The sequence below is a fragment of the Mizuhopecten yessoensis genome, unplaced genomic scaffold (genome assembly GCF_002113885.1).
Source record: "Mizuhopecten yessoensis strain PY_sf001 unplaced genomic scaffold, ASM211388v2 scaffold1379, whole genome shotgun sequence".
Lineage (NCBI taxonomy): Eukaryota > Metazoa > Mollusca > Bivalvia > Pectinida > Pectinidae > Mizuhopecten > Mizuhopecten yessoensis.
In genome coordinates, this window is record NW_018404017.1 from 1,870,870 (window position 1) to 1,889,273 (window position 18,404).

General features: G+C 40.7%; 1 protein-coding gene across 1 annotated transcript in view; it reads left to right on the forward strand.

Moving 5' to 3' along the window:
• Positions 1-18,404, forward strand: part of LOC110460945 — a 223,465-nt gene that overhangs the window by 35,693 nt on the left and 169,368 nt on the right. The window lies entirely within an intron of this gene.

Consider the following 18,404-nt stretch of genomic DNA (forward strand, 5'->3'; position numbering starts at 1 on the left):
CGAAGTGAATAATTAAAATTGTGAACACATTTGGCGAGCATAAAGCTACACCACGACAGCAGATACTCTGATCCATCAACTCATGACTAAATTTAATGGCAAGCACATGCACTGTTACCTGCTAAGGGCCCTGGCATCAGGGGAAGACTGAACGTCAGTGTCATCTGTCGGCACTGACACGACTCTTACTTAATTAGTATTCTACCATGCAGGTAGGAGACACTGTGAACAGACACGTGACACGGTAGTACGGAGACTAACGAACACCCACGTGAAACGGCAGTACGGAGGCTGACGAACACCCGCGTGACACATGCAGCAGTACGGAGGCTGGCGAACACACACGTGACACAGCAGTACGGAGACTGGCGAACACACACGTGACACAGCAGTACGGAGACTAGCGAACACACACGTGACACAGCAGTACGGAGACTGGCGAGTACACGTGACACGACAGTACGGAGACTGGCGAACACACGTGACACGACAGTACGGAGACTGGCGAACACACACGTTACAAAGCAGTACGGAGACTGGCGAACACACAGAGACTGGCGAGCACACGTGACACGACAGTACGGAGACTGGCGAACACACACGTGACAAAGCAGTACGGGGACTGGCGAACACACACGTGACAAAGCAGTACGGAGACTGGCGAACACACGTGACAAAGCAATACGGATACTGGCGAACACACACGTGACAAAGCAGTACGGAGACTGGCGAACACACACGTGACAAAGCAGTACGGTGACTGGCGAACACACACGTGACAAAGCGGTACGGTAACTGGCGAACACACACGTGACAAAGCAGTACGGTGACTGACGAACACACACGTGACAAAGCAGTACGGAGACTGACGAACACACACGTGACAAAGCAGTACGGTGACTGACGAACACACACGTGACAAAGCAGTCTTTGAAAAGAAAAGATCGGAATGTATTTGGCTGTTTTGAGCAGTGGAGAAGTTTGCAAGTTTGTGTATTGCAACGAGTCAAGGTCGCGTGATACTATTTACCGGCAGGAACTCACAATGTCATATACATACGAACTGAACCGATAATAATAATAAAAGTTTGAGTTTGAAAAATAAATATTAACGGGCTCAAAACAGCCAAATATATTCCGATCTTTTCTTTTCAAAGAAGAATTGCTGAAATCACAAATTGTTTTGTGTTTTTCATGTCTCGTTAATTTGGCTGTTGGCGGTCCTCGTCAGACTTTAGACACTGCTTTATATCAAATGTATCGCAGGCGCCTATGTTTTAACTTTATATAATTATGTACAGTGCTTGTGATTTTACTTAGTTTAAGGTGTGATATTGACTTTTAGTGTCTCATAAGCCAGATTTGGCTGGATGTCGATAACTGATCGATTTAAATTTTTAAATAACTTTTACCTTTTGTAAAATCTGCTGTAGTTTTAATGTATATCGATATGTGACACTTAAATAAAACAAATTGTATTGTATTGTAATAATATGTAAAGTTATGACATTAAATCTGATAGTCCCTATATTATTATGATGAAGACTATAAAAGATGAAGTGGAAACAATTTGATAAATAAATACAATTTTACATCAAAATCAATCCTATGTATACGTTCATATTCATATGGTAAGACACTTTATAGTACAGACTATATTTTATCTGTAAGTAAATGCTATTGTTCTCTAACTGACACTAAATCTCACCTAGCATACATCCAACACCTTACCTGTATATAGGAAAAACCTAAATGTATGCTAGGTGAGACGACACCGTTTGAGTGACTGCCTTTAACAAACGTGCACACTCTCCCGATAGGTCTAGATCTATCGATGTCCGATTCAGTTAGATTTGCAGACGATCAGAAAACTACTTTTAGTCGTGTATTTTATAAAAGCAAAAAGTGAAAGATTTATCCGTATATTTTTTATTGGCTGGCCCCACTTCAAGTTTTATTCGAACTTTAGGCCATTGGCCCATCAGTATACAATACATATTATACACAAATGTTCAGAGAATTAAGACAATCATATTCCATTATAATACGTATACCCTACGGATAAGAACAGTGTGTGTCCAGTAACATTTGTTAATGTTGAATTTCTTCAAAGCAACCAAATATTGTTTACGTAGAGCTCTAACACGATCGTTAAACCAGGGCTTATCTTCGGAACTAGAAAACGTATGGGTGTCAACTTTAACAGGGGGCTAATCAGTGTTATTTTTGGGCGGTTTTCTTAGAAAAAAAAGTTCCCAAGTAAACCATCAGTAAAATTACTTACGCAGGTATCAATAGAATCTTGATTTAATTCATCATTGATTAAAACTGATTTTTGTAATAAGTCTAAATTAGCTCTTACCTATTTGAGAAACTGGTGTTGGTGCTACTCCTCCTTCCAATTATACACAGGTCTACCATTAAAATCATCATCTTCTTCATCATCATCATCTTCATCTTCATCTTCATCATCATTATCATCATCTAGATTACAGTGTATTTCAATGTGCAATGGAGCATGGTCGGAAAATTCATAAGATTAAATCTTTTCTGAAAGTTCTTGTGAAAACAACGTCGTTTTATTTCAATTACCTGTTCTGCCCATGCCAGGTGACAACATGCTTTCTTATTAATTCCATGTGTTGGCATGGTTACCTAATTAAACAGCGTGTATGTATATACACCTGTCATTGTTAGACCATTTTGATTGACAGGTGATAATATGTCAGTTGTAGCTTGGTCAATGATTCATTATACTGAAAATGATCATATACAAATGTAGGAGATGGGGTGACTTTCATTTCATTTTGACATATTTCTAGTTGCATTTGGTTTGATAAGTTTTATTCGTGTTTGTTAGATTTTTTGACTTGTGTTAATTATGTCTCCGACGGATTTTACACGTGTTTGCTGCTAGGGTTTACACGTGTATGTTAGGTTTTACAAGTGTGAGGTAGGTTTTACCCGTGTTTGTTAGGTGTAACACGTGTGTTACATGTAGGTTTACACATGTTTGTTAGTATTTACACGCGTTTGTCAGGGTTTACACGAGCTTGTTAGGTGTTACACGTGTGTAAGTTTTACATGTGTTTGATATGTTTTACACGTGTTTGTTAGGATTTACACGTGTTTGATATGTTTTGCACGCGTTTTTGAGGTTTTGCCGTTCGTTCTGGCTTTTATTCAATGTAGAATAATAATTTAAACTGTATAGACTATTAAACAATTATTATACGTTTGATCTTCATATACAATCACAGTCAAATGAATAGGTAAGCATTCATGCAACATGCGCGTATCCATTTTTTTTTTTATTTTTTTTTCACATCCTGCGATGAAAAATTAGAAAAAAGCAATATGACACGCAATATCTGGAATTTAGCGACAGGTAAATAAAGAGTAAGGACTGTGTAAACAGAAATTAGAACTAAGTACGGTTATCCGGAAATTATTGTTTGTTATTAACCAACCGTTACAATCAATACCTAACATATCACAGTGTAATAGGAAGGCGGCACTTCTCTAAATATCACTCCAGGGGCCAGTGTATTGGGTAGGAGGCACTACTCTGATTATCACTCCAGGGGACAGTGTATTGGGCAGGAGGCACTACTGTGATTATTACTCCAGGGGACAGTGTATTGGGTAGGAGGCACTACTGTGAATATCACTCCAGGGGACAGTGTATTGGGTAGGAGACACTTCTCTAAATATCACTCCAGGGGACAGTGTAATAGGAAGGCGGCACTTCTCTAAATATCACTCCAGGGGACAGTGTATTGGGTAGGAGGCACTACTGTGATTATTACTCCAGGGGACAGTGTATTGGGTAGGAGGCACTACTCTGATTATCACTCAAGGGGACAGTGTTATTGGGTAGGAGGCACTACTGTGAATATCACTCCAGGGGACAGTGTATTGGGTAGGAGGCACTACTGTGAATATCACTCCAGAGGACAGTGTATTGGGTAGGAGGCACACCTGTGATTATGACTCCAGGGGACAGTGTATTGGGTAGGAGGCACTACTCTGATTATCCCTCCAGGGGACAGTGTATTGGGTAGGAGGCACTACTGTGAATATCACTCCAGGGGACAGTGTATTGGGTAGGAGGCACTACTCTGAATATCACTCCAGAGGACAGTGTAATGGGTAGGTGGCACTACTCTGATTATCACTCCAGGGTACACTGTATTGGGTAGGAGGCACTACTGTGAATATCACTCCAGGGGACATTGTATTGGGTAGCAGGCACTACTCTGATTATCACACCAGGGGACAGTGTATTGGGTAGGAGACACTACTCTGAATATCACTCCAGAGGACTGTGTAATGGGTAGGTGGCACTACTCTGATTATCCCTCCAGGGGACAGTGTATTGGGTAGGACGCACTACTGTGCTTATCAAGCCAGGGGACAGTGTATTGGGTAGGAGGCACCACTCTGAATATCACTCCAGAGGACAGTGTATTGGGTAGGTGGCACTACTCTGATTATCCCTCCAGGGGACAGTGTATTGGGTAGGAGGAATTACTGTGCTTATCAATCCAGGGGACAGTGTATTGGGTAGGAGGCACCACTCTGAATATCACTCCAGAGGACTGTGTAATGGGTAGGTGGCACTACTCTGATTATCACTCCAGGGGACATTGTATTGGGTAGGAGGCACTACTCTGATTATCACTCAAGGGGACAGTGTATTTGGAAGAAGGCACTACTGTAAATATCACTCAAGGGGACAGTGTATTTGGTAGGAGGCACTACTGTTAATATCTCACCAGAGGACAGTGTATTGGGTAGGAGGCACTTCTCTGATTATCCCTCAAGGGGACAGTGTATTGGGTAGGAGGCACTACTGTGAATATCACTTAAGGGGACAGTGTATTGGGAAGGAGGCACTACTGTGAATATCACTCAAGGGGACAGTGTATTTGGAAGGAGGCACTACTCTTAATATCACACCAGGAACAGTGTATTGGGAAGGAGGCACTACTGTGAATATCACTTAAGGGGACAGTGTATTGGGAAGGAGGCACTACTGTGGATATCACTCTAGGGGACAGTGTATTGGGAAGGAGGCAATACTGTGAATATCCCTCAAGGGGACAGTGTATTTGAAAGGAGGCACTACTCTTACTATCACACCAGGGGACAGTGTATTGGGAAGGAGGCACTTCTGTGAATATCACTCAAGGGGACAGTGTATTTGGAAGGAGGCACTACTGTGAATATCACTCAAGGGGACAGTGTATTTGAAAGGAGGCACTACTCTTAATATCACACCAGGGGACAGTGTATTGGGAAGGAGGCACTACTGTGAATATCACTCAAGGGGACAGTGTATTGGGTAGGAGGCACTACTGTGATTGTCACTCCAGGGGACAGTGTATTGGGAAGGAGGCACTACTGTGAATATCGCTCAAGGGGACAGTGTATTGGGAAGGAGGCACTACTGTAAATATCACTCAAGGGGACAGTGTATTGGGAAGGAGTCAGTACTGTGAATATCACTCAAGGGGACATTGTATTGGGTAGGAGGCACTACTATGATTATCACTCCAGGGGACAGTGTATTGGGTAGGAGGCACTACTGTTAATATCACTCAAGGGGACAGTGTATTGGGAAGGAGTCAGTACTGTGAATATCACTCAAGGGGACATTGTATTGGGTAGGAGGCACTACTATGATTATCACTCCAGGGGACAGTGTATTGGGTAGGAGGCACTACTGTGATTATTACTCCAGGGGACAGTGTATTGGGTAGGAGGCACTACTCTGATTATCACTCAAGGGGACAGTGTTATTGGGTAGGAGGCACTACTGTGAATATCACTCGAGGGGACAGTGTATTGGGAAGGAGGCACTACTGTAAATATCACTCAAGGGGACAGTGTATTGGGAAGGAGGAACTACTGTGAATATGACTCAAGGGGACAGTGTATTGGGTAGGAGGCACTACTGTGAATATCACTCAAGGGGACAGTGTATTGGGAAGGAGGAACTACTGTGAATATCACTCAAGGGGACAGTGTATTTAGAAGAAGGCACTACTCTCAATATCACACCAGGGGACAGTGTATTGGGAAGGAGGCACTACTGTGAATATCACTCAAGGGGACATTGTATTGGGTAGGAGGCACTACTATGATTATCACTCCAGGGGACAGTGTATTGGGTAGGAGGCACTACTATGATTATCACTCCAGGGGACAGTGTATTGGGTAGGAGGCACTACTGTGCTTATCAATCCAGGGGACAGTGTATTGGGTAGGAGGGACTACTCTGATTATCACTCCAGGGGACAGTGTATTGGGTAGGAGGCACTACTGTGAATATCACACCAGGGGACAGTGTATTAGATAGGATGCACTACTGTGATTATAACTCCAGGGGACAGTGTAATAGGAAGGCGGCACTTCTCTAAATGTTACTCCAATGGACAGTGTAATGGGTAGGAGGCACTACTGTGAATATCACTCCAGAGCACAGTGTAATGGGTAGGAGGCACTACTGTGCATATCACTCCAGAGGACAGTGTATTAGATAGGATGCACTACTGTGAAAATCACTCCAGAGGACAGTGTAATGGGTAGGAGGCACTACTCTTAATATCACATCAGAGTACATTGTATTGGGTAGGAGGCACTACTCTCAATATCCCACCAGAGGACAGTGTATTGGGTAGGAGGCACTACTCTTAATATCACATCAGAGGACATTGTATTGGGTAGGAGGCACTACTCTCAATATCTCACCAGAGGACAGTGTATTGGGTAGGAGGCACTACTCTCAATATCTCACCAGAGGACAGTGTATTGGGTAGGAGGCACTACTCTTAATATCACACCAGAGGACAGTGTATTGGGTAGGAGGCACTACTCTGAATATCAATAGAAAACAAAATCGTTACATTACATTTGTACCAAGCACTGCTCTTTTTTTACAACTCGATTTCATTATACCAGTATTAGTAGAAATGCTGGTATGAAGCTGGTATGCTTCTGTAGCAATCGTTAAACAAAAACGGAAATTGATGCAGAGAAACGAAAGGTAATTGTTTCTGTAAAAACACGGAAGAAAGAGCGATGGGTGGAAACTGGAGGAAATGAAATTTGTATTAGATTTCAAATTACAGATTTAACCACCCTCAGGTGGACAATTACATAAAAGAATGACTTGTTCGCTATAAAAAAAAAAACAAACATTTTCTCTAATGCACTCGACGATGGTGCCGACGTGACGTTATTGATTGTGTTACCGTCAGACGCAGATGTGTTGCGATGTACAGTGTACAGTGTACCATGATGAGGGTGCTAAGAATAGTCAACTAGTTCCGGTCACCTGTTTCCGGTTACTTTGGAAAACAGAGGTATCTCTCACGAGAGACTACGAGCTTACTTGTGGTGTTAACACTGCATATGTCGTGGTCGCTTTAGTGAAAGACGATTACTGAGGGGATCAGACACTTCAATGAGTTTAGCTTAAACTACAAAACACCATTACACTACGTTTAGTTTGGGTTGGTTGTGTTTTGCGTCCTACATGTATCAACAGCATTGGCCATTTAAGGACGAGCCAGGTTTTTTGTGATGGAGCCGGAGAAATCCTCCAATCTGCGGCTAGTACAATGTACCTGGCAACTGCCCGTCATAGGCCTTGAACCCGCGACCCAGTGGTGAAAGGCTGGTGTCATAACGAAACGACCGTAGGAGTTAATTTAAGGGTTATCATTTTGTTAGTTAATGTCGTATTACAGTAACGACTATGTCCAATGATGATGATGATGATGATGATGCTGACATGTAACAGAGTCAGCTAGGGTAACCAGCCACAGGAAAGATTATTTATGGCAGAAGAAAAAACTGAAAGTTCTTAGTATTGCAATAAAGACAACTAATCCATACCTCCAGACCTTCAGGGATACCTGCATACATAACATATCAATGGATATTGGAACGATTTTGTAACAGTTTTAATAGATATTTTCCTCCTAATTTGAGATAAAGTTTATACAAGTTTTCAGAACACAATTACCTCAAACGAATTTGATTGTTCATGGTTCTGCAAGGTTCGCGGCCTACGGAGGCATTCATATCTGACAAGTTTACGTTCAGTTTCTTTATTTCCGAGAGCCGTCCGACTCGTAGGTTATATAGTCTCTATTTGATTTGTTCATCATCAGGATTATGTCTGTTGACATTGACGCCTTAGAGAATGCATGAACTTAAACTGTCGCACATCATGATTGCCATACAACATGTCTCGACCCTTGTTTTAACTTTATGGTAAAGTCCTTAAAATACAAAGCGATACATAAAAAAATCTATGACGTTTGGCCGGCTTCCGAAGATGTGTTGAAGTGTTGGAACGGACACATCTCACTTCATGTATGCCAGGGTTGAACGACGTTAATCTAATTGGGTTACATGGAGCCTTAGTCTGCCAAGTCGTCATCACCTTCTAGACTGCCGTCTCTCCCCATTAGTGGGGTTCAGCTGGCTAATGCTTCCCCAGCCTATACGTATTTGTCTCTCTGTTGTCCTGGCGTGACCACTCTGTCCTTGCTTGACCATCTCAGCGAAACAACACATTATTTAGACCTTATGTGGCGTAGAGGAAGGAGAAAAACAATTAATAATTCATTGGGGTATCTTTTAAGAGAACATGCCATTACGAATATGATTTTTCATCCTTTCGTTGTATGGTTTTAAACAGATAATGACAGGAGATTTGGGGGAATAGTATTTTTACATTATTTGGTATAACTGACATTTTGTCAATGCCTTCGAGTAACCCTGGATCAGAGTAGTAAACGATAGTTGACTATTCACCCACAACCACACTACATGTAGGTGTCTTCACTCCAAACTCATTTGATAAACCTGCTAGGAGTTAGTAAATATGTTTGATTACCCACTAGTGTGTATCACCCTGCTGGACGTTATTTCATTGGTCAATCTTCTAATTATGACGTCAAGTAACAAAATTAATGCATCTTTAATTGTGACGTCATAGTTCATGGCAATGGAAACAGGAATAAACATATGGTTTCTTTATATAATATATTAACGTTGTGGGAGAAACAACCCAACTTCATGTCTTGATACAATTTGAAAATGAATAAACTCGATTTGGATAAACAGGATAACACACCATCACTGTTTATACCAAACTAGATAATACGTGTACAATACCACAAACCTGTTGACAGTTATCTTGCAATGGTTTGTATTGTGAGTAAACCTTTTATTTCAACTTGAACTTGTACCGAAGAAACAATTTTTTCGAACTTATTAAAGCTTGTTAACAAAATAGATTTTCTTGTATACCTCACATAGTAACGTCGAATTATTGAAATAAACTACAAACCTGAGTTGTTGAGGAAAACTTACTCGATTTCTGAAAGTGATGTTAAGTCTAAACACATTTTGTTTCGCCCAGAAGTAATGGGATTAGACACAAGATGTAAAACTTACACATAGAGATTGTTTGCGATGAGTAATTCTGTGACGTCACCTTGGTCCGTCGCATTTGGACATAAAAAAGAATTCTATTTATAATTTCATAATAGTCGCTTTAAAGTTACAGAAAGGCAAAAACAGTCAGATCACTAATAAACTTTGTAATGAATGTGGCTACTTGAATGTCATTATAGTTAGCTTTCCTTTCATCAGTAGTATCATTCCTTTTCCACCTGCTTTTGGACGTTAAGCACTTCGTTTGTGACACGACGGGCTGTTTTTTTTTACTTAGACTTTCTTCATAGATACGTCCGTTCACCACTAGACTAGTTTATTATATAATGCTACGTGTCTTACTGTGACATTCCAGTATATACCGTGATCATGGACCTGTTTATCCTGTCATGATACGTATGTTACTGTGACATTCCAGTATATACCGTGATCATGAACCTGTTTATCCTGTCATGATACGTGTCTTACTGTGACATTCCAGTATATACCGTGATCATGGATTTGTTTATCCTGTCATGATACGTGTCTTACTGTGACATTCCAGTATATACCGTGATCATGGACCTGTTTATCCTGTCATGATACGTGTGTTACTGTGACATTCCAGTATATACCGTGATCATGAACCTGTTTATCCTGTCATGATACGTGTCTTACTGTGACATTCCAGTATATACCGTGATCATGGACCTGTTTATCCTGTCATGATACGTGTCTTACTGTGACATTCCAGTATATACCGTGATCATGGACCTGTTTATCCTGTCATGATACGTGTCTTACTGTGACATTCCAGTATATACCGTGATCATGGACCTGTTTATCCTGTCATGATACGTGTCTTACTGTGACATTCCAGTATATACCGTGATCATGGACCTGTTTATCCTGTCATGATACGTGTCTTACTGTGACATTCCAGTATATACCGTGATCATGGACCTGTTTATCCTGTCATGATACGTGTCTTACTGTGACATTCCAGTATATACCGTGATCATGGACCTGTTTATCCTGTCATGATACGTGTCTTACTGTGACATTCCAGTATATACCGTGATCATGGACCTGTTTATCCTGTCATGATACGTGTCTTACTGTGACATTCCAGTATATACCGTGATCATGGACCTGTTTATCCTGTCATGATACGTGTCTTACTGTGACATTCCAGTATATACCGTGATCATGGACCTGTTTATCCTGTCATGATACGTGTCTTACTGTGACATTCCAGTATATACCGTGATCATGGACCTGTTTATCCTGTCATGATACGTGTCTTACTGTGACATTCCAGTATATACCGTGATCATGGACCTGTTTATCCTGTCATGATACGTGTCTTACTGTGACATTCCAGTATATACCGTGATCATGGACCTGTTTATCCTGTCATGATACGTGTCTTACTGTGACATTCCAGTATATACCGTGATCATGGACCTGTTTATCCTGTCATGATACGTGTCTTACTGTGACATTCCAGTATATACCGTGATCATGGACCTGTTTATCCTGTCATGATACGTGTCTTACTGTGACATTCCAGTATATACCGTGATCATGGACCTGTTTATCCTGTCATGATACGTGTCTTACTGTGACATTCCAGTATATACCGTGATCATGGACCTGTTTATCCTGTCATGATACGTGTCTTACTGTGACATTCCAGTATATACCGTGATCATGGACCTGTTTATCCTGTCATGATACGTGTCTTACTGTGACATTCCAGTATATACCGTGATCATGGACCTGTTTATCCTGTCATGATACGTGTCTTACTGTGACATTCCAGTATATACCGTGATCATGGACCTGTTTATCCTGTCATGATACGTGTCTTACTGTGACATTCCAGTATATACCGTGATCATGGACCTGTTTATCCTGTCATGATACGTGTCTTACTGTGACATTCCAGTATATACCGTGATCATGGACCTGTTTATCCTGTCATGATACGTGTCTTACTGTGACATTCCAGTATATACCGTGATCATGGACCTGTTTATCCTGTCATGATACGTGTCTTACTGTGACATTCCAGTATATACCGTGATCATGGACCTGTTTATCCTGTCATGATACGTGTCTTACTGTGACATTCCAGTATATACCGTGATCATGGACCTGTTTATCCTGTCATGATACGTGTCTTACTGTGACATTCCAGTATATACCGTGATCATGGACCTGTTTATCCTGTCATGATACGTGTCTTACTGTGACATTCCAGTATATACCGTGATCATGGACCTGTTTATCCTGTCATGATACGTGTCTTACTGTGACATTCCAGTATATACCGTGATCATGGACCTGTTTATCCTGTCATGATACGTGTCTTACTGTGACATTCCAGTATATACCGTGATCATGGACCTGTTTATCCTGTCATGATACGTGTCTTACTGTGACATTCCAGTATATACCGTGATCATGGACCTGTTTATCCTGTCATGATACGTGTCTTACTGTGACATTCCAGTATATACCGTGATCATGGACCTGTTTATCCTGTCATGATACGTGTCTTACTGTGACATTCCAGTATATACCGTGATCATGGACCTGTTTATCCTGTCATGATACGTGTCTTACTGTGACATTCCAGTATATACCGTGATCATGGACCTGTTTATCCTGTCATGATACGTGTCTTACTGTGACATTCCAGTATATACCGTGATCATGGACCTGTTTATCCTGTCATGATACGTGTCTTACTGTGACATTCCAGTATATACCGTGATCATGGACCTGTTTATCCTGTCATGATACGTGTCTTACTGTGACATTCCAGTATATACCGTGATCATGGACCTGTTTATCCTGTCATGATACGTGTCTTACTGTGACATTCCAGTATATACCGTGATCATGGACCTGTTTATCCTGTCATGATACGTGTCTTACTGTGACATTCCAGTATATACCGTGATCATGGACCTGTTTATCCTGTCATGATACGTGTCTTACTGTGACATTCCAGTATATACCGTGATCATGGACCTGTTTATCCTGTCATGATACGTGTCTTACTGTGACATTCCAGTATATACCGTGATCATGGACCTGTTTATCCTGTCATGATACGTGTCTTACTGTGACATTCCAGTATATACCGTGATCATGGACCTGTTTATCCTGTCATGATACGTGTCTTACTGTGACATTCCAGTATATACCGTGATCATGGACCTGTTTATCCTGTCATGATACGTGTCTTACTGTGACATTCCAGTATATACCGTGATCATGGACCTGTTTATCCTGTCATGATACGTGTCTTACTGTGACATTCCAGTATATACCGTGATCATGGACCTGTTTATCCTGTCATGATACGTGTCTTACTGTGACATTCCAGTATATACCGTGATCATGGACCTGTTTATCCTGTCATGATACGTGTCTTACTGTGACATTCCAGTATATACCGTGATCATGGACCTGTTTATCCTGTCATGATACGTGTCTTACTGTGACATTCCAGTATATACCGTGATCATGGACCTGTTTATCCTGTCATGATACGTGTCTTACTGTGACATTCCAGTATATACCGTGATCATGGACCTGTTTATCCTGTCATGATACGTGTCTTACTGTGACATTCCAGTATATACCGTGATCATGGACCTGTTTATCCTGTCATGATACGTGTCTTACTGTGACATTCCAGTATATACCGTGATCATGGACCTGTTTATCCTGTCATGATACGTGTCTTACTGTGACATTCCAGTATATACCGTGATCATGGACCTGTTTATCCTGTCATGATACGTGTCTTACTGTGACATTCCAGTATATACCGTGATCATGGACCTGTTTATCCTGTCATGATACGTGTCTTACTGTGACATTCCAGTATATACCGTGATCATGGACCTGTTTATCCTGTCATGATACGTGTCTTACTGTGACATTCCAGTATATACCGTGATCATGGACCTGTTTATCCTGTCATGATACGTGTCTTACTGTGACATTCCAGTATATACCGTGATCATGGACCTGTTTATCCTGTCATGATACGTGTCTTACTGTGACATTCCAGTATATACCGTGATCATGGACCTGTTTATCCTGTCATGATACGTGTCTTACTGTGACATTCCAGTATATACCGTGATCATGGACCTGTTTATCCTGTCATGATACGTGTCTTACTGTGACATTCCAGTATATACCGTGATCATGGACCTGTTTATCCTGTCATGATACGTGTGTTACTGTGACATTCCAGTATATACCGTGATCATGGACCTGTTTATCCTGTCATGATACGTGTCTTACTGTGACATTCCAGTATATACCGTGATCATAGACCTGTTTATCCTGTCATGCTACGTGTCTTACTGTGACATTCCAGTATATACCGTGATCATGGACTTATTTATCCTGTCATGATACGTGTCTTACTGTGACATTCCAGTATATACCGTGATCATGGACTTGTTTGTCCTGTCATTATACGTGTCTTACTGTGACATTTCAGTATATACCGTGATCATGTTCACTATAATGCGATCATAAAAGGACTCGCACAACTAAATCATTCAATATGTGTTCTAACTTGGACTTCAGCTAATAACTTTAATATTTGAAGTTCAACACTAGTGACAATTGTCTCGATTTATAGATACATACCTGACAAAAGGCTTTTTTGACGGGTTTAATTGTATATGCTTCTGCTTTTGACACGTGCAAGTTTACAAGCCAAACTGGTAAGACAGGACGGGAAGATCCCCTGACTTTTTACAATTTACCCTTTTATAAATCTGCCATCAGATATTAAAATCTACTAAAACTATACATTTTTCAAAAGCAAAATACCTGTAGATTTTATTCAGTAACAAATCTGTCAACAATTACACATTTCTTAGAGGCACTGAATTAAACCGGAAGACATTTTGGTAGGGATAACACTTACTGATTGGCTGATTTAGTTGTGCGAGTCCAAAAGCAGACGATATACATTTTACTTCATATTATTAGATAACAAGACCCAGCAAAGAGAGCGACGAGTACGGCTGCGGATCGTCAGGTGTGAGACACATTATACATTTGTATATATAATGGTAGCCGAAGATGTTTGCCGATTTTAACGCGTTAGACGTATACTTTTCCTTTACAGATTTAATATACATGTCGCTGTCTGCATGGAACAACCGCGGACATCTTGGGAATCCCGAAGGTGCTGTGATGTTACAGACTATATGTTGTTACACTGTATATGGGTTTCTCACAATACCTTACCATTAATTAAAAAGGGTGAAATACTTTTGAAAACTACTCACCGGAGTACGTTTGTAAAGAAGTCAGTAAATATAAAGATAAGAGGACAATTATGTTTAGGATAACGTTATGGTTGTATTCCCGTTTGTTCAAGGACGGAACCTTTATCGGTGTAGATATTGATAATTTCTTCAACAAATAACGATGAAATGAGCCGCCTGAAAAACGCGTTTTTTCCCAGACGCAATATGACAGCACAATGAAGCGCGCATACAGAGGCATGTCGTTAACATGTAACGCCGGAAATTTGGAACCGCTGTTCTGTTAGTTGTATGTGAGGTCATAAAACGTAGGGCAAGTATTATGAAGATAGCCATCATGTACACCTAGAACATTGAGGCGAGAATCAGAGATGCGGCTTAATTCCGCGGCCGACATTAATGTAGAAATCATTGCTCCCGAGTCCTGGCGATCCGATTAGGCCCACATTACTTTGGTATCGGAGAGTGGCAGGTATTTGTGACCCGTTGTTGCCCGCGCGTAAACCAACTGAAATGTTTCGCGTAAACGCTAGCGGAAATGAATAAACCTTCCCTTTTCTTTCAACAATTTGGATGAAAAAATATGTAAAAGCCAATGTGCTGGGAAACCAACTGTTAACAATGTTTTTTCAGGAGTTCATCGCCTCGCATGGAGGCCAACTGTGGCATGATAGCATCTGAACATTGGGGCGCTTGTGTTGGTAGGTGTCAGTGGATCTATAGCCCCCTCTCTACACATACAGTACTCCGGTTGTAATGGTAACTCCTGAGTAGATATAATTACACACAGAAGTATAGGTGTGGTAGGATATTACACACACACCGGCACAGAGATGATGGCCACATTATAACTGACATGAAGTGCTATGAAGACGGTGAGATGAAGCTTAATACCCTGCAGGACGTCTGCTGTTTATTTTGACGGCAGCCCTCTCTCTCCTCATCGGTCAAGCCACAACAAATAACAATCAATTAATACGCTGACTATTAGAGCCGTTCAATTATCCGACCTATTTTGTTGGCATTGTTTGTAAAGACTACGGGTTCTCAGCAACGCTGTGATAATATACATACCGGTCTTTATGTATAAGTATGTACTCATTAACTGACCAGTGCAACGTTTTGTTTCCTGACCGGACATATATACATACCTATCTTGCTTTCATTCGCTGAATCAGCTAAGACCCTACGAACAGATAGTTACCTATAGGTGTAGACGATTGTTCTGATTGATAGCCACAGTGTGCTATAGTCACTTGATATTTTGATGAATACATAACATTAATTTGAAGAAACAACGAGACAAACAAAGACCGATAGCCCAGATTTTTTTCAATACAACACGGAAAGGATGCTCAATGACCTTGACATAGAAGTTCTATGAATAATTCCGAGGATAAAGGATGAGGCAGCCCGCTCTGTGAATCTCCATGAGAAATCTGTGCATTTGAATATAATGTACGTGACGTCATAATAGCTATTGGAGGGAGACCTCGGTTGGCATACAAACCAATTTGTCAACAAAGCAAAAGAGCAGTTTGTGACAGCAGTAACCACCATCTTGTTTGGGGAGCCCGTGCGATCACGTGAAATAAATGGATTTAATGGAGCATTCGAATTGATAGGCTGTCAGTTTTATTGAACGCAGGATACAGACGTAATTCAATTTGAATAGATTTCTGAGCGGACTATGCACATTTGTTTTCAAGTTTATGATTCGATATTTATTGACATCTGCTCAACTTATGATTAACAATAGGCATTTGGCACCATAGGACCACACTCAGAAATAGTTGTCCGTTGGATTTTTTAGGTGAGAAATCAGAAACGGTTGTGACGTGTTTTCACTGAGAAAATTATTTACCGAATGAACATTGAATGTTTACGTTATAAGTAATTCCTAGTTTAATATCTGTTCTATGAAGTATTTATACAGTGTCAGCGATATATTGATCACTCGTTGCTGATAATAGATTTGTGAAATATAGAAAGGTATACAACGCGAGCACGTGCATTAGCACCTTTCATCAATTAGGCGTTAACTTTCCTGTGTATGAATACCAGGCTGAAAGTAGCGTCCAACGCCAAAAACCTGTATGGAACATTGGTTTACGGCAGAATATGGGATCATTCACCTTTTTTCTGAGACAAATCGATGTGAAACCTCGCTTTGTTTTATCGACCTTATTATTTATTTGTTGCACGTTCCTGTGGTATATTTGAGCACGTGTATTCTCTGAGCGTGCGTAACGAGATTCATATATACAACAAGATTTTCTTTTTGTGACATATTAAGTGTACAGAAAAAAGCCTAAAGAGCTTAGAGAGAAATCAAACTAGATTTGTGTTGTCTATATACCCAGTGAGCACCGGTGGTGTACAATAAACCTGACGATAATATCAATCTGACTGAGCAAAGTACACAGAGGTGCATTACACAGATAATGTAACTTGTAACGACTAACAGTATATACATCATTCAACTGTAAACTACGCGACTGAAGTCACGCATTGCGTTGCATTCCATGCTTCATTAGACCGTCATATTCTCCCATTAATAGGAACTATAACGTCAAACAGTCGTATTGAATACATGTACAGTATATAGGAAGCCAATTAACACCAGATGCTACGGGGAACGGTGACATATCTGTAGAGGCCACTGTTGTCGAGTCTGTTCATCCGTTCACGGAAACCAATATTGCATTTTTACACATTTGGAAATACGTTCATGCTTCACCAGATTCCAGGCTTTCTACATCCCGGCAGGGTATGGACAGACAATTAACAATAACGTCGAACACAGCTTTAAGAACAGCATTCATGCTTCTGTGAATCTCAACATTAATTCGTGTGTAACAGACGGAGGAAATCATCGATACAACATCATTATTGTTGTCGTCTCCCTATCGACAGGATCTACCTAGGCGTGAGAGTTATCCCATACAATACGGAAACACGTCCTTTGTTCACAATACTTTTATTGTGTTTACATATGTGACTGACTGCTGAATGGACTAATCACAAAATCCGCGAACAAATCTGATCTTTCACGGTCAAATTATTAGCAAGTGAACATATCTTGGGTTTATATAATTGGAGTATGTTTTCTGTGGCTGTGTCTTCATATTGATGTTTGTACAACACAAATACATGTTTTGTCAAGTCGGATAGCAATTTTGTATCAGAAGTGTATTTACAATTTTATTAAGTAGTGTAAAATAACAGTCACTAACCGTCTACTTGTTGATAACACGGTTTAAAAATCACCTCTATCGCCTTTAACTCATCACTTTTGTGCTGAAGAGGACCTTTATCGTAACTCCGTCCGGTGTTTCTTTACCACGAAACACTGAAACTTTAAGTGGTTTCCACCAATGGTTTGACATGGGCAAACGAAGATAAGACTATTTCCTCTGCAACCAACGGAATTGACATAAACTAGTCCCAATACGAGCGTATGTTGCTCTTTAAATTTGCGAGGAAAGAAGAAGATATATACCAAAATCGCATCTAGGTATAGTTCCAATGTATGGATGAGGGCCTCGCTATATTGTCCCTTCTACACGATCGAGTCTCGCCTGAAGCATGTTCGATATCGCTACATGCAGTTAAAAGGCGATAAGAGGTTTC